We start from the raw sequence: 24,993 nt of genomic DNA, 5'->3' as shown, positions 1-24,993 counted from the left end.
CCAATAAAAAAAGGTACAGTGAATTGCCTCTTTTAACTACCTCTTGTAGGACCCTCACAGTTTGGTAGGGTTGGGGACACCTGGCCCTCAGGAGCCACAGAGGGGATGCCATGCAAAAGGCAGTAGTTCCTTACTGCATGGAGGGAAGGTTCTTCCTTCACCTGGAAAATAACAAAAAACCCAGGTGGTTCTCAGAGCTGTATGCTCATACTGAGGGGCACAGATTTCCTACAATTTTTCTGTGAATGATTTACTACCTCCATGGTGATCTGGAAGCTGAATTAGCCAGTTTGTGTATCAGTGTACTTGAAGAATAGCTCCTCAGAAGTTCAGAGTGATGTGAATCTAAGTGAAAGGAGAATATATGGAGGAGGGAAGAAGAAAAAGGCCACAGAGATTTTGTGTTTTTATATCAGTCTCTTGAAAGCACTGATTAAATCAAATTTGTTGATTATTTTAAGCATGTATGTTGCATTAAAATTTGAACATTGTCAACTGATAGGACATCGCGGTTCTTGGTATTGTACAAAACACAGGAGGAGCCAATTCCTGCTCTGGTGAATGTAAAACCTGAAGGACCTTCTCTGCCTCTGAGTAAATATTCATGTTTATTTACTTTAATATTATTAAAAGTCTTATATTCATAAATAATTTCAGGCAGGAAAATACACATTTACATATCTCAATATAAATCTCAGAGCCTTGATCTAATTTTTTTATTATTTTTTTAATATTTATTATCTCTCATTTCACTTGTGTTTACTTAGGGATTTTGAAACATCAGAGATGTCATGCAAACATGCCATAAGAAAATGAGGATCTAATTTTCTCAGGAGATTTTCTGAATTTTGCTTTAAAACAAAGAGAAAAAAAAAGTATTTCAGAATTTTTCAAAGCAAGTCTCTCACTCATCGTAATCCATCAGACTGAGTTTGCTTATAGGAGGTTGTTTTTGTTTTCTCTTTTTTTTTTAAATAGGAGAAATAAGCAGACATAGACATAGAACAGGATATCTAGCAACATACAGCTAAGTATCAGGTATTGACATTTGCTTTTTTGTGCTTTTTGGATGTCTTCAGTATATATACCTGAATACTTGCTTATGGAGATCTTCTCTTAACACAACTGTAGAAATTAAGTAAGCACTACCCCTGGGTTTTAAAACATGATCTGCATAGATGGGACGTTGAAAGTTGCTACTTTCTGGTATGATTTCCTTCTAGCTTCTTTCAAAAGAAGGTGTAAGCAACAATGAAGCTCCAGCAAATACAATTACAGATTAAAACATAAAACTTTATAATGCTTGTAAACTGAAAAAACAAACAAATCTTATTTTCTTAAGTTTATTAATCTCTCTGTGCAACAGCGTTAGTTTTCAAGAAATTATGAACCTTAATGCTCTGGTTTCCGTAACGGACTGAGCACATAAATATTCTTGTCAGCTTAAAATTGTTTCTAATTATTTGGATATGCGTGTGAGCAGAGGCTTGAGGCATGAGTTTACCATTGTTTCATGTGATTTGAGGAGCTCAATTCTTTCATGAAGGTTTTCCACAAAATCTAACTAAAAAAAAAAAGAAAAAAGAAAAAAAAAGTTTTTTTATCTTCGGAATTCCATGATTCCATGAGCAGGACAAGTGTATATGATGTCGTATGTCCATATTTGCTTAATCAGAGAAGTGGAATTATTCTTTCTCATCTTATTCAATGTCCCACAAATGTCTCAGAGCTGCAGCTAAATAATTTTCCTATTTTTTCTTCAGTGACAAGGAATCCCACATTTCTTCCAAGACTGTAGGATGCTGTGAATAGAAATATAATTTCTGTTTTCCTCCACCCCACAAGTGCCCCAAAGTCTTGGGAAAATCTAGGCAAAGACACTGAAAAAGTCTTGGATAAAGCAAGATAATGCAAATTAAGCTAAATGAAGGCTGCCAGTATAGGTGAGCTGAAACTGTATTTGAAGCTTTTAATTAGGCACCATATTGAAGAACAAGGACCACATTATCTACTGATTGAAAATTTCATGAAAACAGTATTAAATACCTACTAAAAAATAATTAAACTTGCATAGACAAACCAACATTACACTTACTGTACTTCAGAGGAAAGTAAGCTAGCTATTGGTACATCAGTAACTTTTTACAGTTTCTCAAAGTGCTGTCTTTACATTTAAAAAGAAAGCTTGTAAGTTTCTTTATCTTTAAAGATAAGTTTATCTTTAAAACCTAGTAATTAGCAGCAGCTGTTATACAATCTTCATCTTTGGAGTATTGGTTTTCTATTAAAGAACAATAGTAATCTGATAGTGGTATTCATCTAAACAATATTTTACTGGAATTAGCATTAACTAAAAGCCAAGTTAGAAATCAAGTAATCAGTACAGAAATACTTTTTATTATAGGCCTGTGTATAATATTAAGGTCTGAAGATGTTATAGCTTAATATTCAGAAAAGCAGGCATGAGGTATTTTTTTCCCATATCACTTTAGAAAATTAATTGCAAGATGATATTTTCTGTGAAAACTCTGCAAATAAAAGGCTGGTTGGCTTTCAGTTTACAAAAAGGTAGTTTCTTGAAAAAACAAGGCTTACGTTCTTATGTTGTTGTTGTTTAGCAACACCATTTTATTAGAGCTTAAGTTTTGAAAATCTCCCTCTCGTTCTTCCCTCCACTCAAAAAAAGTAGGTGAAAGTAAGAAGTTTTGCAAAGAGTTTATTTATGAAGAAACTTTGATCAGGACTAATATATTATCTAAAGTTTTAACTTCAGTCTCCAATAAAGTATGTGAGAACAAATCTGTGAGGAAGTTGTGTCTTGGTTATTTGGAAATCACAGCAGTATGCCTTCAAAAGTATGAGTCATTGCAAATAACACTGGCAATCCTAAAAATAAATATTTTCCTTTCAATATTTTACTCTCTAAATCTAAATGAGTTGAAAGATTTTGCAAAGATGTAGTCCATGTGATTAACCTTAAACTACTGTTGTAGAGATGGAGATAGCTGAGGGTCAGAATCTGCCACTTTTCTTCTGATGGCAATTTGAGTCCTTTATTCTGCAGTGACTAAACAGGCTAATTCTTGCTGCTAGCCTACAGAATGAAAGATCAATGGCTATTTTTCTCTAATCTCCAGTCAATTGCTGAAATAAAGGAGAAAATTATTTCCCTTATGGCTACTTCAGCTCCTGAGTTTCTGAAATGCACAAATGCCCACAGATAGTCATAAGCTTTGCAGCTGTATACTGCAACAGGTGATGGTGACCACAGAGATTCTTGAGGTTTATAAATTTTGTGGTAGAATGAAGACTTCCCCGCCCCCCCCCCCCGAGAGAGAGACTAGTCTAGCTCTTTTCCCTTTTAGTCTATAGCACTTACATAGCATTCTTTATAAAATGTTCTCTCTTTGCCTCATGTGCTTTTCCACGCTGATTTTTCATGACTGAACTGTAAGACTGGAAGCAAATGTCTTCATGGTGGTAGGAAGAGAGGAATCTGAGCAAGTTAAAATTACTAAAGCTCCATTAAAGTAAGGATAATTTGTACTTCTCCATTTGCAAGCACAAATGTAGCAAAAATCCTACCCAAACTTAGTGAAGAAAGGTTATCTGATAATATTATTTCTTTGTACATCTTATAATCAAGGTTTTAGTATTAAAGCCTATTCTAGGTTTTCCTGATGCAATTTTTAATTACATCTTAACAGGCCTATGGTTCAGTACTAAAACCTCTGAGTGTAGTTTTCTAATAACAAAAAAAGAGAATATCATGATTTCAGTAGTTCAATGGTTTTGTGTAGTATTTTTGTAACTGCAGTGTTATTCTCATAGTATAATTCAACTATAGTTTATAGGTTTGCTGCAATCACTATTTGCTGCTCAGCTAATTTTCTGAAGATAATCAAATAATCTGGTATTTAAGTTAATTCAGTAAAATTCTGTTCTTTCCACTTTCTGATTTTAAGTATGTCCAGAAAATGTGTTAGATATATTAGGTTAAAATTAAATTCCCTTTCTCAGCCTATTGCTGGTTACAGTAAAATTCTTAATTTTAAATGAAAGGCTTATTTCAGGAATCTCTTCTGCCACAGATATCTCTGGCTGATATCTGCAGCTGGGTCTCTCATGCTGGTATACAGTCTTCCACCACTATTCTCTGCCAGAAGGTGGATCAATTGTGACAACTGAAAAATGGCAGAGTATGTTTTCATAGTGTAAAGATAAGCAATGCTGTCACTGCTCTTAAACACATTTATTTATCACGCATTCAAGCAATATAATGATTGAAAATTTCCTCCCCTTTTTCATACTCTCTCTTTAGCTTCAGGTCCCTTAAGATGGGCCACCAATCTCCAACCTGTTGTTCATGCAGGTGGGCTCCCCATCCATGGGCAGGGTCATCAGGCTTGTATCCAGGCTGGATTCAGACTGCGGTTCCTGAATGTGAGTTGAAGGATAGGGAGGGAGAAATAGGCACCTTATAAGCTTCACATAAACCTGGATCAGTTCATGTTGTAGTGACAAAAGCATGCTCAGTTGCAGGCTACGAATTTGCTCCTACCTCTGTGTAGGACTGTGTGAAAGAGCTTTATCAAAGGATGCATAGTAAAACTCTACCTTTGTCAAACAGCTGTTAGCATTCCTTCATGAAAGGGGGGTGAGGACTCTCGGGTAAAAAGGAGGCTGCCAATCCTGTAGCTGCTCAGTTTGGGCTAGAAACACATGTTAAAAACCTCAATTAGCATGTTGTCGACTGCACAGTAGAGGTAGACCTCTTGCATCTGTACTTTCCACCTTGACAGCAGTTTCACTGACAGTTGGTGTCATGTTTGTCAGGATGGAGATCCAGCTACCTGGTCTCTTTTCCAGTGCTAGTTATCTTTCACTACTCTGATTTCTTGGTGACAAAGATTTGTCAAGTGATCCCCTTGGGAAGGACACCAAAGAAGAGAAATATTCATTTCCAAAGATTAGTTTTAGTGAGCAAGACACAAAAAGAGGCTGATTCATGATGAATTGCACATGAAGAAAACTAGGAAAGAATAGTACACTTTTTGCCTTCCTTTTTTTCTGTACATTTAATTGCAGGCTCAGCTAAGAGGCAACTTGCAATATTTTTAATTTCTATGTTTCCTCTCAAACCCAGGAAACCTCCGGTGGAAATCTACAAGAGCAGAAAGAGAAAATCATTGCCAAACTCCAAAAGGAGCTGAAAGAAGTGAAAAAAAAAATCTTAGGTAAGAGAGCTGGACAGACAGCTTGTGTATTTGTCTGAGGCCCTGGCCAGAGAGAGTTGCCACCAGCACACCCTGAGACAGCTGTTGATGCAGATTTCTTCCTCTAGGCACGTTTGGGCTGGGTGCCCAGAGGATTAAAGAAAGACAAGCCAGGATCTCTGGAAACATCTGCTTTTGACATGAAAGGACCATGATGATCTGGAGACAGAACAGAGAATGTGAATGGAACATCTGCTGGGGAGAGAGCCTGGCAAGAGGACATGGCAAAGAGAGTTGTGCCACTGTGGTCTTGCAGATTCTTCTTGTCCATAAGGTTATTTGTGGTTTGATTTGTTTTGTTGGTTTGGGTTTGTTTAGGTTTTTTTTTTTATTTCTGGGTGATTAATTTTATTATTTTGTATTATATACTGAATTTATAGAATATCTTACTGGTTGAAAATATTTTGATTTGTTTGAAATAAAAGTGACAGAAACTCTCCTGTTAACTTCTTTGAAATTAAGAACGGCAGTGTCTTCACGTGTGTTGTATTTCACAGTAAGAAAACTTCTTACATTTACTAAGTGTGGGTGTCCACTTGCAGATGAACTATCCCTCCCCAGTTAGGTTCACAGTTCACTCATTCTGTTATTGAGAATATGTATCAGTCTGAAATGGTATTTTGGGATGACTGACACCCTATCTAAATGATCTCTATGTGCTTCCTCATTGATACCGTTGTATTCCAAAATAAAATGTAATTCCTAACAGGCAATGCTCAGGGGAGAGGATGTATTTTGAATGGGTACTGTTCTCAGTTCTGTGGTTGACAAAGGACAATTGCTGGACAATCCTGTTTCCACAGAAAGTAAAACATGCCAATGTTTTGTTAGCCTGGAGTCTCCAAGGCAATGGAAGTGTCTTGTTATGGGAGAGGGAGGAAGGGGATGATTGACTTAGGATGGAAAAGAAAATTCTATTTGTAGGTTTGGACTGGGTAAAGGCAAGCTGCTGAAACAGCAGCTCTCATCTGGAGAGGTTTTAGCTTTTCTCTTAATGGTGTCACAGGCCCTGAAGGTAGTCTATATCCAGCTTATCAGTGGCGATTGTACAGTTCCAGAAACCACGTCAAGAAAAGCCTCTGGTGCTTTCAGTAGCACACTTGCTTCCATCCACAGATGACAGAGTATGTGCTAGGTGGCACTGCCCATCTCTGTTTTTCAGTAGCAGACTTCCTCACTCCAGACAGGTTTCTTAGCAAGACTCCATGTGACAATGAGTATGCTCTTGATGGAGCAGTGTATGAGTATTTCAGGTTATATCCTGGCATGTACTATCAATGCTTTCCCACCAGAATGGTTGATGACAGCTTTGGTGAAGAATGTGTGGCTTACCTGGAGGAGAGATTGTAGGATTTGGTGACCCCCTTTGCATCTCAGCAGCCAGGAAAGGTAAGTGCACTGCAGTCTAGGTGGTCTAAGCCTGCATCCCAAATTATATTATTGCACACAGACGTGCAATATGATAGGTACACTTGAATTGGTTGAGTGAAGTGGTTGAGTCGCCATCCCTGGAGGTATTTAAAAGACGTTTGGATGAGGTGCTTAGGGACATGGTGTAGGGGTGGTCTTGGTAGTGTTAGGTTTACGGTTGGACTCGATGATCTTAAAGGTCTTTTCCAACCTAAACGATTCTGTGATTCTGTGATTCTGTGAATTCACTGCCACAATGTTCATGAGTAAAAAGTGCAAGACAGTCACTTGGATCAGTGACCTTGAGTCTGAATTTAAAAGCTAATATTAAAAACCAGTGCTGATATACCTCTGTACTGTACTGTACTGTCCAAAGGCAGTATTTACTGTTTTAAGTACACTTCATCCCATATCCTTCAAATCAGGGAGAATTTTCTCTGCATTTTAATGGGATCAGAATGACAATTGCAAGTAGATAATTACATTTCTGCACCATACACGCTTGCATCCCTAGCCTAACTTACAACTTCTCTTCTTCATAATTTATTTTGAATTTCTAGAGGACTTCTGAAGTGTATCAATTTAATATGGATTGATTGATGCAGCTTATCAGAAAATCATTGTGATGTTAGAGTTATTGTTTTTCTTAACACATATAAATATGGCACAATTGCTTTCCCAGTCCATAATGAAGACTTGGCAGGCTAATACTATTTTATTTTACAGCATTTTGACTTAGTATTTAATTTATCAGGTCATTAACGTATTAGACAATCTGTGAGCTATAAGATATCATTTGTTTTTGTTAGTACTTGGTCTCCATTCCCAGTCAGCAGATGTATGAGACAAGTCATTCTTTGACTTGCCACATTTGTTCTCATTTTTTGTGACAAGCCTAAAATTTTCTATCCCTTTGCTAGTAACTGTGAGTTCTACTATTACATTCTTTTTCCACATGCCAGAGTAAACCTGTGGGTTAATTGGTATCTATACAGTTCCGCAAAAACATGCAAAAATCTTGCATGAAATGCATTTGTAGGTTTGAGGTTTTGAAAAATGTGTAAATGAATTTTCCTTAGACCTCTGACAAGGTGCCTATCTTCAGGAGGTAGAGGAAGAAGTTAATATTCTTTGGAAGACAGTAAAAGGTTTCTACATTTATTAAAGCTTGTTCAAGTGTTAGTATTGGTGAGGAGAGTTGAGCTCAGATTTGATAGGTTTCTGAACAGTACAGGTGTAAAGGAAGGGCTGCTTTGGGCATGTTATGCGTGCACCATGTGGAAGCATTGAGATAATCCTTCCCAATCATTAACTGAAACCACTGTGACATCTATGATTATATCAGACCTTTTTTGTTTGACTTTTAAATTACGCTGAACTCTATTAACCTGATATGGACAAACACCTATAATAAAACCCTACAGTTTGTTAAGTATCGTTTCGAGCACATTACATTCCTAACTTAATAATCTATGAAAATTGATAGAAAATAAAAGAATAGTTAACTGTGTTCTAGCAGAGAACAGAGCAATGTCAATGAACATGCAACTGCAGGCAACATTCAGCATTTATGTAAAATGCATAAAAAGAAGACTGGATAGATGGTGTTGGGTTTGCAATGGCATGCAGTATTGATCCCAGTATGTTAGAGTATGTCTTTCATCAAAATTAAAGACAATTAACATGACTTTAAAATAAACATTATAGGTATGTATAGCTACAAAGGTGTATAAGCACATCTGCCATAAATCATGTAACCTGACTGACGTTAGAAACCAGGAAAAAATTAACAGTGACACAACAGGTAAACTGGATGTAGATCTAATTTTTTTTTAAGCACTGGTTCTGGGTGGAAGTAAAGGCTGGTTTACATTCTTATAGGTTTGGTTGTGCTTTTCTGTTCTGGGGAAAATAGTTCAAGGCATAACATTAGGTAGAAATTTAACACTTGTCTCTAAGACTTCTTTTTTTTTTCTGAAAATCTTCATGAAGTTATTCCTTTGTTGCCTTCATACATTTCAACACCCAAGCATTTCTAGCTTATTCTACATCCTTCTTTTTCTGACTTTTCTTGGGAATAAAACCACTTCTGTCTCACAACACATTGATCCATGTCTACAGCTTGCAGCACAGAGCAGCTGCAGGTTCTGTTTTCATATTTCTCAATTATGTAGCAGTATTGCCTGTTCTTCTCAAAATTTGTGTCTAAAGAGATCATGGTTACTCTTATTTGTACATTGATATTTGGAGATGGTTTTTCACCTTTCCACATTCTTGGAATGGTAAGACAGATTTTATTCACAGTATAAATCAGTTAAAATATCAGGGTCATAACTTTTATCGTAAGTTTGAAAAAAACCTTGTTTTCCATTTCAGATTTCAAAACAGTCTATGGTTTAGATCCATTCCTCCATGCTCCTCCTTAACTAACCCTGCTGGCACTGCATCAATTGGCAAGATATTGACCCTTAAATATGCTTTAAAACCTACCTTAAAATTTGTAAACTGTTACACCTTAAAATAAGTAGCAAAAATTACTTTGGTATTACTCTGGGAAGTTTAGTGGCCTGACAAAATAAATCCTCTGAGTGATGATGACATAGAAAACAAGCAAAGATATTTGTCTTATGTTAATGGCAAAATATTTTGATACCAGTTCAAAAGATGTCTAGATGAACCAAATATTACTAGTAAAAAAGATACTACCCACCATAATAGCCCCTTTTATTTTCATATCAAATTTAACCATAGCTTTACAGTTCCAAGATATAAGAACAAGATTTGCCGAGAAAGTAACAGAGGAGTGACAATCACTTATTTAAAACAAATGTTAAACAGTGAGGTTCAAGCTTTGCTACTTCCTTTTATTACAAAGATTTAGTTCACTTTAGTGCATTATTTACTCTATGTTCTTAACAGTAGGTTGCATATAGTTGTGTTTAATGAGATTTTATCAAATGAGTATCGTTTGCATCAAAAAAAAAATCTTTACTTCCTTTTATCAAGTAACTTTTTCCCACCCTGACTTGTAACTCTTCTCAATTTCGTCTGCCAATAGAAGGAGCTCCTGCATTAGGCAACAAGCTGAAGCTCCCAGGAGAACCTTTCCTCTGATCCAGACTGATGGATTCTGGCTTTCATACTGTGTGATGTGTACAAAAATTTTGATTACACTTTTGGTACAAACTAGCCAGTCATATTGCAAACAAACTCTGTGAGATTATTGCCAGATAGGAACATAGCACTGTTTAGAGGAAGGCCTATTTGGGGGAAAAATAATCAGTTAGGTTTATCTGCTTGTATGTTGTCAAACTGCAGTGGCTGGAAGCACTCTGCTGTAGAGGGGTGATCAGTGTTGCCCCTGCTTTTTGTGATAAAGGGCATTTCCTGACTACAAACATAAACTACTGAGTGGTACTAGAGAAATGCTGAGAACCAGACTAACATAAAACACCAGTTCCTGAGGATTTTAAATTTGTTGCTGCTATGAATAGGGGAAAGCGAACACATGTACAGTGTGTGGAAAGGGGGTGGTGCCCCTGGAAGAAAGTGAAATAGGCACTGATTCAGCAAAATATATTCCAGTTTGCAACAGAATATTTTCACATTTAAGTAACTGATGGATGTTATCAAAATGTTCTAAGGGATGCAGAGCATTTGACTATTTTGTTCAGGCAAAACAGATGTATCGTTTAAGCTGATTTTAAAATAGCTTCACAGAAGCAAACTGTACACTATTTATCCTGTTTTCTGAAAAGCTTAATTTCATTAGTTGGACCCAGGTTTCTTAATGCATTCTGATAGACTTTCATTTTTATGAGGCACAACTATCTTCTCCTATCTGCTTTTACTTTCAATGGTACTTTCATTAACTCTTGTCTCATTCTTTTCATACAGCATTTCTTAATGACAAGCAATTCCTAACCATCAATACCCAGCGTGTCCTGCATTATCTTCCAAGTAACAGAAAGATCTTCAGAAAATCTGTGATTGCCTAAATACTGTGATTTGACTGCAATGTCAAATCCCTTACTGCATAAAAATCACTGTATTATTGCAGGATTAGAACACAAAACAAGAGTTTTAATGTTATTCTCCATTTTGGGCTGGGAGGAAATTTAACTTCTGGGCTGTGGCCATATGTAACTGATGCTGGAAAGAATCAGCAGAGCTTGTGATCATGGGGCCATTTTATTCCTCACACAATTGAATTGTAGGTTTGCTTCCAGATTTTTTTCACCATCTTTTCCAGAAAACCTACATTTTTCTTCCTGTTGTCCCACAACATATCTTTAAAGATGCCTTAATGAAACAATCTATACTACCCCTGACAACTTGACTTTTACTGTTTCTAAAAACTTCTCTTTTTTCTTTCTTTCAAATATTAAAGCCCTTTATGACTTTGTATGAAAGTGACACATGAATGGAGTGCATTAACTACCCAGTGACTATGGGTAATTAAAATCAGTAATGAGTTGATGGCTGGGCTAAAGAGCTGAGGCAGAAACCTTTGTTCTCATGCTCTTCTGGTCCTTGTATTCCTGTGCAAAAGTTAGTGTCACTTTGCTTTTTATTTTTCATTCATTGCTCCTTATCTGAAGAGGTTTTTCTCCCCTCTATCAGTACAAAGGTGCAGGAGAGAAAATAAAAGCCATAAAACATGCTTTGCTTGCCAAAGTGTAATGAAACAGAGGGCATTATACAAGAAATATCCCTCCTGACTTGCTTCATATGGCATTTTGCCTATGTAAGAGTGAATGGCCTCTCTTAGTGAAACACCTGGAGTAAAAATTGAATTGTAAAGCAAAAAACCTGTAATACTTCCTTCCAGACATGTACAGGCTGGAGCCTTTACTTGCACTTAGGCTGCATATCAGAGACCCTAATATACACTTACAGCTTCTACGGACAGCTGAAAAAACATTGAAAAGACAAAATGAAGAATATCACACCAGACCTAAGTGGCACAGTGTGGTCTTGGGTATTGTACTTCTTCCTTTTTTCTCCATATATCTTCTGTTGGCTTTGTGAAGTCAATAGAATTATGAAAATCCCCATCATAGGACATAACCCCTACATACTCCAGGGCCAGATTCTCAGGTGAATTTCTTTCTTTCATCCTCCATATCATTCATCCAGTATAAAAAGACCAATAAATTGGCAGCATACGCCTGGTAGAGCATTCCCCTGGTATGTGGAGAGACTGTTGTGCACTGCTGATCTGGTCTGGACTTGTTTCTCTGCTTCCTATCTTCACGAGAAAGAGTCAAAGCGACGATATGGCCAAGCTACGCTCCATCATATCTCACACTGGAATGACTTCTATGATTCCTTTTTGTCTTTAATGTATTTATCCTATACTACTTCACTGCAAGATAGGGTTGCACTCCTATTCCCTATATTAATAAATGGGGAGCTGAGATATGGAGATTCCAGCCTTCAGCTCAGTTTCAGCTATCTCAGTACCTAGCACGTTCAAAGCTATAGTCAGGTCACTTTGTGGATCTATGATGAAGTTTTATTAGAATCTAAGTTTGAATATCTTTACTACGTATCTACCCACAACTTTAAGGATCTTTTGTATACAAAAAAGTTTGCAGCAAATCTCAAGAAAATTCTATTTCAGCTAATTATTGCTCTCAATTTCTGTCAAATCCAGAAGAAAAAGAACTGTAGCAGAAGGGAAGAAAAAAACTTCTGCTGCCTAGTCAATGTAGGTCACTTGGTTATTGTGACCCCAGACTGATTCAGGTGCATGATGCCTCTAAACTTGGAGACTGTTTTACAATGTTGTGTTGAAATTATGCTACCTGTGTCAAGAGATCAGAGTTCAAGTTAATGTCTTCCTAATAAACATGCTGCCCTCACAAATGATCTGGGAAGTTGGGGAAAATCTATCTCTCAGATTTAGTTTTTCATATAAAAGTGCACGGGTTCAATGCTGCTGTTATAACACTGCAGTCTAACAGCAGCATGGATTTGAGAGCCTATTAATCTTATGATTACAATGCCAAGCTTACATGGGAACAGGGAGCAATTACCTTCAAGCTCAGATTTTTTCCTCAGTCACATTTCAGCTCTCTGGCAGTAGCTTTCAATCTTTAGATTTGCTCTAAGGCAGACCATTCTCCCTGCCACCCTCTGGGCTTAACTGTGCACGCCAATATCTTTCTGCATAGCAGAAATGCCTTCGTGATCACAACTGGTGACAGGTAGATGTTTCTGCCTCTCCTGATATTCCTCATTTTACCTCTACACCTGGTCGGTGCAATTAAGGGCAGGATGTGCTAGTATGCTACTGCACTTGATAGGCATCTCTGTATAGGGATTGCTGCTGCTTTGCAATTATCTTCAATCATACCGAGTCTTGTCTGAGGGAAAATGCAAACAGAATAATATATTCACAACATCCAAAATATAGAACATAGTCACAGATGCTTTTAAATGCCACAAATAAAGAAATAAGCAAACAAACCCCAACACCTTACCTATTCATGTGAAGGCTAAATCAGAAAGGTCTCTTCCTTATCCAGTTGACTCACTCCTCTCCTGACAAAGCTGCAGTCAGGCCTTCAGTCTTTGTGCATACCACTCAGAGAAAGGTCCTACATGGGAGAATCTGTCAGAGAACCCTTTTATAGCAGCAGTTTCTCTTACAGTGTCTCCAACAAAGAATATTTTTGGGAACATACTCTTACATGGCTATTCAGATCTCTGATCCTACAGATGCTCGTGTCGCTGGAACTTTGATTCTACAGAGACTCGTGAAAGATTCATGTTGGTGGAACTGGAAGAGGAATCATAGAGACCATCTTACATCCCAACAGTTACTATATCGCTTACTTAGTCACCCGTCATTCTTCATGATCAGAATGAATATTGTTTTGCTTCTAGGATACACAAAAGCGTCTCTACTAATGTAGGTGTAATCTTCTATATTGTACTGACCAGTAAAAAAAATGTTCATGCAGCATAAGCAATATAATTTCCCTCTCTTTCTGGAGATTCATTGTCATATTTCAGTGTCAGAAATGTCTTTCACTGAATTTTATCATCTACATGATTAGCCAAGACATACTGCACCAATGTCTAAATATAACAAATTTAGTTAACTTATTAATAAGTAATGGATATCAAATGTGACTCTAATTAATCATTTGGGGTGAAAATATGCTCGGAGCTACTAAGTCACAGACTCTCTTTTTAAGCATTTTGAGACAAAAAGGTTTCAGTGAAATAAATTAAAAAAACCCCAAACAACAAAAAAACCCCAAAACTTGCCTATTGTAAGTAGACTTAAATGAATAGTTAATATTTCTTTAGCCCATATATGGTGTGTTAACCTTGGATGCCAAGTGCTCACAAAGGCGCTTTCTCACTCCCTCTCCTCAGCAAGATGGGGGAGAAAGTAAGATGAAAAAGCTCCTGGGCTGAGATAAGGACAGGGACATCACTCAGCAATTACCACCATGGGCAAAGCAGGCTTGTCTTGGGGAAGGTTAATTTAATTTATTGTCAATTAACAAAGACAAACGTAAAAACACCTCCCCTCAACCTTCCTTTCTTCCCAGGCTCATCTTCACTCCTGACTTCTACCTCCTCACCAGCAGTGCAGGGGACGGGGAATGGGGGTTGTGGCCAGTTCATCACCCGTTGTCTCTGCCGCTCCTTCCTCCTCAGGGGAGGACTCCTCACACTCCTCCCCTGCTCCAGCGTGGGGTCCCTCCCACGGGAGACAGTCCTCCACGAACTGCTCCAACGTGAGTCCTTCCCACGGGCTGCAGTTCTTCACAAACTGCTCCAGCATGGGTCCCTTCCATGGGGTGCAGTCCTTCAGGAACAGACTGCTCCAGCGTGGGTCCCCCCCATGGAAACAGGTCCTGCCAGCAAATCTGCTCCAGCATGGGCTTCTCTCCTTGGGCCACAGGTCCTGCCAGGAGCCTGCTCCAGCGTGGGGTCTCCACAGACTGCAGCTTCCTTCAATGCACATCCATCTCCATGGCTTCTTCCTGGCGTGGGGTCCTCCATGGGCTGCAGGTGGATATCTGCTCCACTGTGGTCCTCCATGTGCTGCAGGGGACAGCCTGCCTCACCATGGTCTTCACCACGGTCTGCAGGGGAATCCCTGCTCTGGCACCCAGAGCACCTTCTGCCTCTCCTTCTTCACTGACCTTGGTGTCTGCAGAGTTGTTCCTCTCACATTTTTCTCACTCCTCCTTCTCACAGAGGCTGTGCAGGTTTTTTTACCCTTCCTTAAATATGTTTTCACAGGGTTGCCACCGGCATTGCTGATAGACTCAGCTTTGGGTGCTGGGTCCCCCTTGGCTGTGCCTGACATGGGGCAGCCCCTGGTCTCCTCTCACAAAGGGCATCCCTGCAGTGCCCACCCTTCCCACCCCTCTGCTACCAAAATCTTGCCAAGTAAACCCAATACACTAGAAACAGAAAAATCCTGAAACCCTCTTCTCTATAGACTGTGCTCTTCAGACAGCAATCTAAGTATCTTTGCAGGCGAGATTCTCAGTCTTTCTCTATATGACCTTATGAGAGTAAGTGAATTTATCTGTAATTTCTGTCAATGAAATTACTTGCTTCTGTGATAGTATCACAGTAGAAATCATATGTATATTGAAGAAGTTCATATTCTGAAAGTACGTCTTTTCTTGCGTTTGCCAATAGTGAGTTTTCCACACAGACATACTGACAGTCTGTTTCTGTTTGATGCTCATCACAATTATCAATAGCAGAAATATTTCACCTTAAAATTCTTCTATCCTAATTTTCACTTTTTTATTTTCTCTTAAAGATTGCAGTTGGATATCTTTATGCTGTACAGCTTTATGTCCTGGAATGATGCTGGGTTTTTTTCTTTTTTTTTTTTTTTTAATGTTTTCATTCCAGGCATTTTCCATTTTCTTAATTGTGTGAGCCATCATCTTTTACAGCACAGACCCTTGGTCTCTATCAAATGATGTGATCTAAATGTATGAACTCACAAGACTAATGCAAGCAGAATGGGTTTATCTGTTCTCATATTAAAATGCTTTATGCTTTGTGAAAAATAATTATTTCTTTGCTTTATGCAGAAATCTATACAGTCAGATATTTAGCGTGTAACTGTGATCAAAACTTATGCTCCAGAGGATCCGAATCACTCAAGGGACAGACGTTAGGCAGTTCATCTCTAGGTCACTAGTCTGAAGGTACTCCAAGTCTGACAGAAAACTGACTGAAAGCTGATCTCCAAGGGAAATAAGTTTATTCAGGGCATCTTCTAGCGATTAAAGGTCCACTTCAAACTAAGCTTTATCACAGCTGATACTAGTTACCAATCATATTAGCATGATACACAGAGATGTCTTCTAGTAGATAGTAACAAAGTTTGTGAAATATTAGTTTTGATTAGCTATTTACCTGTTCTGAACAGGTATTTGAGGTGATTCCTGTCAGACATTTTCTCTTTTCCCAATCAATAACAGCTGAGTACTGAAAAGTAGTTAATGGTTCTAATGTGTTGCTGATTTATCACACTTTTCTTTCCTGCTTATCATACAACAGAAAGGTAAAGAATTACGTTTTTCCTCTCCCAGTCCTTTTCTCAGTTTCACCATTTTGCCTGAGTGCTTCTTTACTCTTGACGACTATTAATCTATTCAACTGTCGCTTACTACCTGTTGCCCCTTTATGGACTTCTCATTTCATCTGCAAATAAACATCAAATCACTCCACTTACTATAGGAAAGTTTCAAAAATTAATTCCTTTGTCAAGCAAAAATAAGCTTCCTCAAAATTATAGTCTTTTACACATTCTTGGCCTTTTCCCTAAAATGAATGCTGTCTAGAAGGGATCCTTGTTTGAATATAATTGTGTTTCTCTTAAAAAAAAAAAGGTTGCTCTCAGAAATGTTGTTTGAGGACATTTTTAATTTACAGGTTCATTATCAATTTCCTTGTGCTAATAGTTTCTATTTTGTTTCATTTTGAGAGCCACTTAAATTTTGTCATATTTTCCAACTTAAGAAAAGATCTATATGTATAATACCTAAACGTGCAAATTATGTCAGAGTTTCTTCTTATATTCTTTGATTTCAAAATGGTGGGAAACCCTCCCTGCACTCTTGCTTTCTTCTGAAATGAGAGGAGAGAAGACCAACAAAACATTTAAAACTTCAGAGTGAAAATTTCTGACACTTTTGTTTCAGTTCTAAGAGGCTTAGTTTTGGGCCAAAGCAACAGGAGAGAGTGAAGGGCTCTCTGTGACCTTTGGAAGTTTTTATAAGCAGAAACAGAACTTTTCTGCATGTCCCAGCATTCAGTGCTTTTGAAGTGTCTGTTTCTCCTAGGCTATATTTCCCAGTCCTCACACCAATAACTTCTGTTAGCATTTTCCTGCAACTGGTCAAGTCTGATAAAGAAAAGACATTCCTTTCACAGAAGGTACTTATCTTAATGTTGACAAACAGCAGTGAAAAAAACCCCATCATTCAGAGTAATGTTTTCAAACGCTTCAGAGTGGTGGTAGGGAAGAAAATGTTGCCCAAACATTTTTATAATTGCAAGTCTTTAAGTACAGTTAAGGAGATATGGAAATGCTTTTCATGGTCTTTTAATAAAAAAGATTTATTTTATGAAAATATATAACATCAATTCTAAACACATGAGGAAAATATTCTCCAGAACTTAGTAACTATCAATAATAAAATAAGATAAATATGTTAATGATAATATGATGTTCTATCTACTTTATTTTCTCCAGCATCTCATGAGCACAGGTTGTGTGGATTGTTAATCTCCCTAGAGAAGGCTGAGGAATTTGTTTTAATCTCAAAAAGTTTTGGCTCAACACGTCATGTTTTGAGGAGAAGGAAATAAAATTATATAATCTACAGCAGTAGCATGCAGACCTAGAATGAGAGCTGGTCTGCAAACTCTTAACCTAAAAATAATAGATGCAAATGAAATTGTCTCTACGTAGAACAGAGAGATTCATCCCCAACTCACCTCCCCTGGTCTAGTGTTGCTGTGAAATCTGAACCGAATGGTTGAGAGAACAACTGGAGATGTAGGAAAGCAGGACAGGACAGACAGACAGTCTTCTACACGTCACACTCAAAAGCTGCTTACTTAAATTTGCATGTGTTCAAAACCTGCTTCAACCTACCGAAGCAGAGCCTGTATTTTATCACCAGTATACAACTATGTCCTCAAAGGATATGATGGCCTCTTTAGCACGGATCTTTGGGAAAAATAACAGAGCATTTAGACTCTGTATTTCTATTTTGTATTATGTTTAGCTTAAACCGTGTTTACCTTAAACCGTCATCCAATCCCATTTTCTTAATGATTGGGTTTGTTTGAGAAACAACACATGTGTTTGTTTCTGGTCTTAAATGTGACCTCTGCTTGGGCTGCTGACCGAAGGTTGTCACTCACTTAAGTTTTCATGTTCCTTTACTTAGATTAAGTGGACATATTTCAAAGCTCTCTTGCTAAAACCTTGTGAAGCTGTTCAAGTCATAAGTATGTGAGCCTGCTTGCTCTCTGGGGAGGTGGCACTGCCGTTCCAGATTAAAAACAATTGGAGAAGCAAAGATGTCCATACAGGAATCGCAGAGATGATGGCAGGATATACTTATCAGAGACAAAAGGCAATGACAGATTAAGAAAACTAGGTATTGCCCATACCAATTTATTTTTGAGGCAAGTGTGGTACCGTATAAGGCCAGGGAATGCCATCAGCACCAGGTCACTGGTGACAGACACATTTCAGAGCTGGGGAAGGAACCATACCACAGTCCAAAAAACCAGGATATTTGGGAAGCCAGAGTTTCCTCCGTTACCAAGACAGTCTTGATCCAGGACCTTAAGAATGGGGAGAGGCAGTAATGTAGTGCCGTTACTGGATGCTTTCTAAAATGTTTTTCTAGTTTCATTTTGGACTTTTTTCCCAGGCCCAGCTGATCTTTCATTTTTTTCTCCAAGATTCAAAACAGAAATTATATGAATGTTAGATGAGGTAAGAAATTTCCATTTCTGGTGTAAATTTATTTTTTTCACATTTCATATGTATTTTTATGGCATTGGTTTTACTATAATATCAAGAAAGCTCATCATCCAGCTTATTTTAGTAATAAAAGATAATATTTTTTTAAATAAAATATTATAATACCCTAAAAATTCAGGACTAGCACAATTAGAAAGGTGTTGAAACTAGTACCTGATTAAAAAAATAAAATTAACAATTTAAATATTCTCACAGTCATGTGTTATTCATAAATCAGCATACGTGATTTTAAGAATATGATTTCTAACCCTGCAAGTGGAAATGCTTCTTTATTTTTTTCCTCTAAGCTTAATTGCTAAATATTACAACAAATAATTTTCATTATGTACATGGGAAAAGGTATAGGGAGACACATTGGTAATTTAGTTTTCTTTGGTGTCTCTGACTTTTCTTCTTTCCAAAAAGAGATTTCTAATTATGATGGAAATGCCCTTTTGTGTCATTGAAATACTATTAAGCTGATAATAACAACTTTGTTTGACACTTGTTATTTTTTTCAAGCAATAAATCTTCATGTCCCTATTGTATCTGTCCTAACTCCGTAATGGTGAATGACTTAATGGCACCCAAACTGGGGAGTCCCCTTATGTGGCTTCTTTCTCTTGTCCTTTGTCACACTGAGGAGTAAGATCAGCCATAATTACTAAGTAAATGAGCCGGTCTTGCTGTACTAATCCAGTCCCTGGATGTTGCTCCTTGCTCCTTTCTGAGAGCCATATGGACATGCAGCAGGTTTTCAGCAACATTCACATAGTGCTCCTGTCGCGGATGGAGTGAGCGTGCACTTCACTCGTCAGAGAGAAGTAAAAATATAGTTTATTGATACAGAATAGGGAGTTAACAAAGTTCAATGCGACAGTGTTTTAACAAGATTCGATGGCGAGGTGCACTCGATTATTTACTGCATAGAGGACAGGGTCAGACAAAACTGTCAGGGAGACCCTCCCGTTGAGTCATGAGGTTTGGAAAAGGATCCCCTTGCTTTCTAAACTCCTTCTCAGAGAGGAGTCTAGGTGCAGCTAGATCCAGTCCTAGTCCCAGACTTGGTCAACGGTTTATGTCTAAAGGATTATATATATATCCGCAATCAATCCTTTATATCACTTAGCTAAGATTTCAAAGTTTAGCATGCTGTTAGTCACTTACGGAGGATCTGTTGCGGCAAGGAATCTCTCAACCTCAAGGAGTAACCTTGAGAGGCGTCCCTGCTCAAGGGGAGATCCTGGCGTGCAGCCCGCTGCCGTGCAGGAGAGCTCCAAGGGCTCTTGGGCTGCTCACTATTTATGGGGGATAAGATGATTGACTCATAGTCATATTTGCATGCCGACCACAGGTTTTAGTTTCTTGGGTGGGTGCACAACACAATAGCCCAACACAGGCTATTGTTGGGCTAATAGCCCAACCCTTAGGTTATTGTGTTGTTATCTGTTTCCTGAATCCACTTGGAGCCGATGGTGACCAGATGCATCCATTTACAATCACCACTGGTGGTTATCACCTAAGCAGGGTTGCAGGAGATAAAGGTCGAGGGCGGGGGAGGTACACTGTCACAGCTCCTCATCCCAAGAGCTGCAGAGTCCTCCTCAGTAAAGGGGATCTGAGGCTTGCTTAGCAAGTTTAATGTTGTTATCCCTCTTTACCCTGCAATTGGGTTACCCTTGAGAAACTTGTGTAGAAGACTGACCCACTTCTAAAAAAGAAAAAAAACAAAAATTATGCAAGCAGTTGTGTTTTCCACTACTGGCAGTCTTTAGACTCCAAAAGGATGGGGTTTGGGAGAACAGGGGCTTGAAGAGAAAAAAGGTCAGATAGGAAAACTAACAAGCTCCAGAATTTAGAGCTCCCATGGAAAACTCATCAGATATTGAAAAACATAAAGGAGCATGATTGCAAAGTTCCCCAACTCATGTTCTTCATATTCGACGAACAGGCTGGTATCCCCTGTAATTGTATATAAATCTGTGTCCTTTATTTTTTTTTTTTTTTTTAAAGTAGAAGAAAAGAACTTGCCATGATTATCACATCTGAACTATCATTAAAACATGACCAGTAGGCTACCGTCCTGCACTCTGGACTCTTTAATATTGATATTGAAAGCATGTCATCTGTCTGTTTATCATCTTAAAAGTTTGTTGTTAACAGTTAATTTTCTGAGACTTTTCTACTTTTTTAATACACAATAGAACAATGGCTAGGTCTGGCAAAACAAAACCACCATAGCTCTAATTAGCACTCCCCAGCATTTGCCCTTCATGATGGGATCTAATGAATCCTCTGAAGAGCTATGTGCAAGTCTCATACAGAGAAACAGTATGCTTCCGTTCTGTGACTGACTGCCAAAATTATCTTGACGTCTCCTTTAGATGATGTAGTATCACAACGGTGTTTGTAATTGCTGTTGTATCTGGCAACTAAAAATCAGCAGACAAACTTCCCAGTTCATACCCTCCCAAGGGGAAACCTTTCCATTTTTTTCTCAAATACTACATAGAACACAGCATAAAGCAGAATTAACAGGAATCGCTGAAAATCTAACATAGCCATGGCCAGCATCAATTCACTTTATCATATGTAGTGTGTGGAAGTAACAGAATGGGGAAAGACTGGAACAGACTCCTAGAAGTAGAAGTGATAGGGTAAGTCCATTGATATTACTTGTTAATACTGATCTGCTCATTCAAGGGAATGAGGGAAAAAGAAAATTCTCGCCTTAAGCTTTTTTGAAATGTCTGGTACCTGAAGATATGAACATCCCATGTTTTCTTTTCTCTGGCTGCACTTGAATCCATCCAAGATACTCATGTTCCTAGTAATCAATCAGCAGTTTCACAGGCACACTCAAGCTCAAGAACAATGAAGATGAAATTCATGTTGCGAGTTCTGGCCTGGAAAGGTTAAAAACCAAGAGAACAAAGTGGGAGCAAGCCTGTAGAGCTTACAGTGAGCAGCTTTGGTATTTCACTACAAAATCAGCTTATGGAAGAGGAGAACCAGTGCAAAGAGGTTTTGAGAGTCAAGGGCAAGGTACCTGAAATGGTATAGGAACAAGAATAGGAACCCATCCAGCTAACTTTGACTGATTCTGAAAATTGTATTTGTTCGTCTGGAAGATTTCCAGCTGGATTCAGGCATGTCTCTAATACATATAAACAATCACATATGTCTAATATGTAATTTAATACTCGAGTTGTGCAAGTGACTACAAACAATTAAGAAACCCTGCACCCACTTAATAAAAATGAAAAATAATTGTGTTAGAACATGGTAAATACATAAACCTGGTACAAAGTGGGCATAAGTAATTTCCTGAATTGTATACAAAGTAATTTATGAATGATTCACAAAATCATTGTAGCATCACTTCTTTGTAGCCTTCTATTTGCACATTTTTCTTTTTTCCAGGGCCATAGGAATTAGTGTTTTTTAAGAAGCTCTAATAAAATCTATATGATAATAACTAAAGAAAGAATAACTGTTACTAGAATCTGGATCCAGAAGTGTAGTTAGTGATTACTGCTTTCAAGGCACTTTAAGGTATTTGAATTATTTATTACTGCATGTGAGAAGTATTTTTTCTTAATAAGCCATCAGTGAAAGACAATGAAAGTTACAAGATCTGAGGCAAATTTCCATAAAGATTAAGTAATTTAATTCAAATTATTGTTCTCCAAATACACAAAACACACATACGACAGCTATGTGTATTGTTCTGTCATCTACAGTGCAGAATAAAGGTACACATACCTATTTAAATTATTTTGTTAATTCTTTTTTTGTTGAGTTGGTCTTGTACAGCATATCCTACTGGCTCCAAACTACAAGTAAGCACTTGTATCCAAAAATTTGCTTTCAGATTTCTGAAACATTTCCAAGGATTTTTCACTCTGACAGTGCACAGAGTTTTGCACTGAACAAAATTGTTTTTTCAAACATTCTCATTATGAACACTTAAAGTACATAAATAAAAAACAGGGCACTGTAAATGATAAAGTGTTATCAAGGCTATAGTGACAATGCAACGAGCAATAAAGTAGGTAGCTGACTGTCTGTAAAAGTCCTTCACAAAATCCAGTGCATGACTTTGTGAAGTGTACTCTGGAATGGATGTTTTTAAGATGGCTGATCTCTGAAACAACTTGGTTAACTGTTGGTACTGTTGCACAAGCTGTCATGCTCAGCTGTGCATGCCCTTTCCTTCAAGGAGATAAGAAGACTGATGTTCGGATTTATAGTTCTTGTTTCTAGGTTAATCAGTCAAAGTGAATGTATTGGATACCTGACAAAATTCGCAGCTGAACTGAGAGTATCCTTACTAGACTGTATTTATTCATTGCAATGATATGTATTCATTGAGTTTGAGTTCTGTCAGACTACAAAAGGGTCCCCATTTTTTTAACTTCTGAAGTCTTTTTTAGTTTATGTCAAATGTGCTGTCATGCAAAAACCAGTTCCATCTGTACTTTTGTATTCGCCTTCTGTTTACCTATATTCATTCGGAGTGATATTTGTAAGAAGATGATCTAAAAGGCAAAATCTAATACTATAAACTGTCCATTGAAGAAGGTCTAATCCACATGTCATTATTTTCACACAATATTTTCCAGTATGGAATCTGATTCTGTGTGTACCCTTCATAAGATATAAAAGGAAAGTAAAACTGGCTAACTTAAATCACCGTAAGAGATTTATACTCTCGACAAGGCAATCTATTATTGAAGAAGAGAAGCAGCAGTGAAGGGTTAAGGCAAAAAACATATACTACTGTTAAGCCTTTCTTAAGAACTTAAAAGAGTTAATGGAAAGGGGGGAAAAAAGAAAAAAAAGCAGGAATGAGTAGCAACAAAGCTGGCATAGGTTTTATGGTATGTAATTTTCTTTCTGTTAAGGACAATAATCAAATCCTTGCATACCTTCATATTTGAGTTGCTAATGTTTAATTTTTGCTTAAATTCTTGATAGAAATCTGTCTTAGCTCAAGTCAATTATAAAACATCAAGAAAGGGATTCAAAATGGTTTTAATTCATCAGTCTGTGTAATGACTTTGTAATACTAAACTGGGATATGATGCTTTTGGGACAGAAGAATTTGCAGCATCAGCCAGTCAAAGGTTCTAACTCTGCAATTTCAATGCTGAATTTATCACTTTTGGCACTTATGTCAACCATACGTCAATGCCTGCTCATGCGATGGGGACTATCTGAATCTAGCCTATTAATTCAAGGCCATAAAGAAAGTATATTTAGCTCTAATACTAAGTTATTTAAAGTTATAGGCAGTGTAGTAGATGGATAACAAGGTTGTTTAGCTGGAGATGTATTATCTATTTACAAGGGTTACTGATGACTTTGTAACCTACAAGCGGTAGAGACATCATTTTTTATCATAGAAAATGTATAGTGGGCAAAAACAGGCCAGTTAGAAAATAAAAAAGGTCACCTGTACAAGAATCTAGCACCTTCCCACCGCTCCCTAAATGCAACAAGCACTATCCAACAGCCGTTAATAGTCCTCCACATAATGCATCTTCCTATCACATCTCTCTTTTCTCATGAGCAAAGAAACCTTCACAAAGAGCCCAAGATACTGTAACAGTTTTTATGTGGAAGAACCTTCATTATTATAGAACCACAATAGAATTAGAGAATTACAGAATTCATGTTGGTAGGGACCTCAGGAGGTCTCCTGTTTGACCTCCTCCTCAAAGCAGGGCCAGCTTGGAGATCAGATGGGGATGCTCAGGACTTTTTCCAGTCCCACCTTGAAAAGCTCTGAGGCTGGAGACAGCACGGCTTCCCTGGGTTACCTACCACACTGCCCAGCATCCTCATGGGAAGGAAGTCTCCCCTCATACCCACTCCAGACCTCTCATTATCTATTGTCATACTGCCATGCACTGCTGCAAAGGTCCTGACTCCGTCTCCTCAACCCCCTTCCCTGCAGGCACTGGGGGCTGCGGTTGTGTCCCTGAAGCTTTCCCTTCCCCTCGATAAACCAGTCCTGTTTGCACAGCCTCTCCTTGCAGGGCAGGGTCTCCAGCCCTGACCAGCATGGTAGTCTCCCTTGACCTCACCCCAGTTTATTCAGGTCTTTCCTGAACTGGACGTCCCAAAACTGAACACCTGCCCCCTTGCAGAGGCTCTGCTTTCCTAGGGCAGGACTTTTCATTTGTCCTTGTTGACTATGGTATGGCTCCTGCTGGTCCCTTCCTACAGCCTGGTTGGGCCTCTCTGGGTGGCAGCTCT

The sequence above is a fragment of the Mycteria americana genome, chromosome Z (genome assembly GCF_035582795.1).
Source record: "Mycteria americana isolate JAX WOST 10 ecotype Jacksonville Zoo and Gardens chromosome Z, USCA_MyAme_1.0, whole genome shotgun sequence".
Lineage (NCBI taxonomy): Eukaryota > Metazoa > Chordata > Aves > Ciconiiformes > Ciconiidae > Mycteria > Mycteria americana.
The sequence above is the reverse complement of the archived record's forward strand: the minus strand, read 5'-3'. Positions refer to the sequence as shown.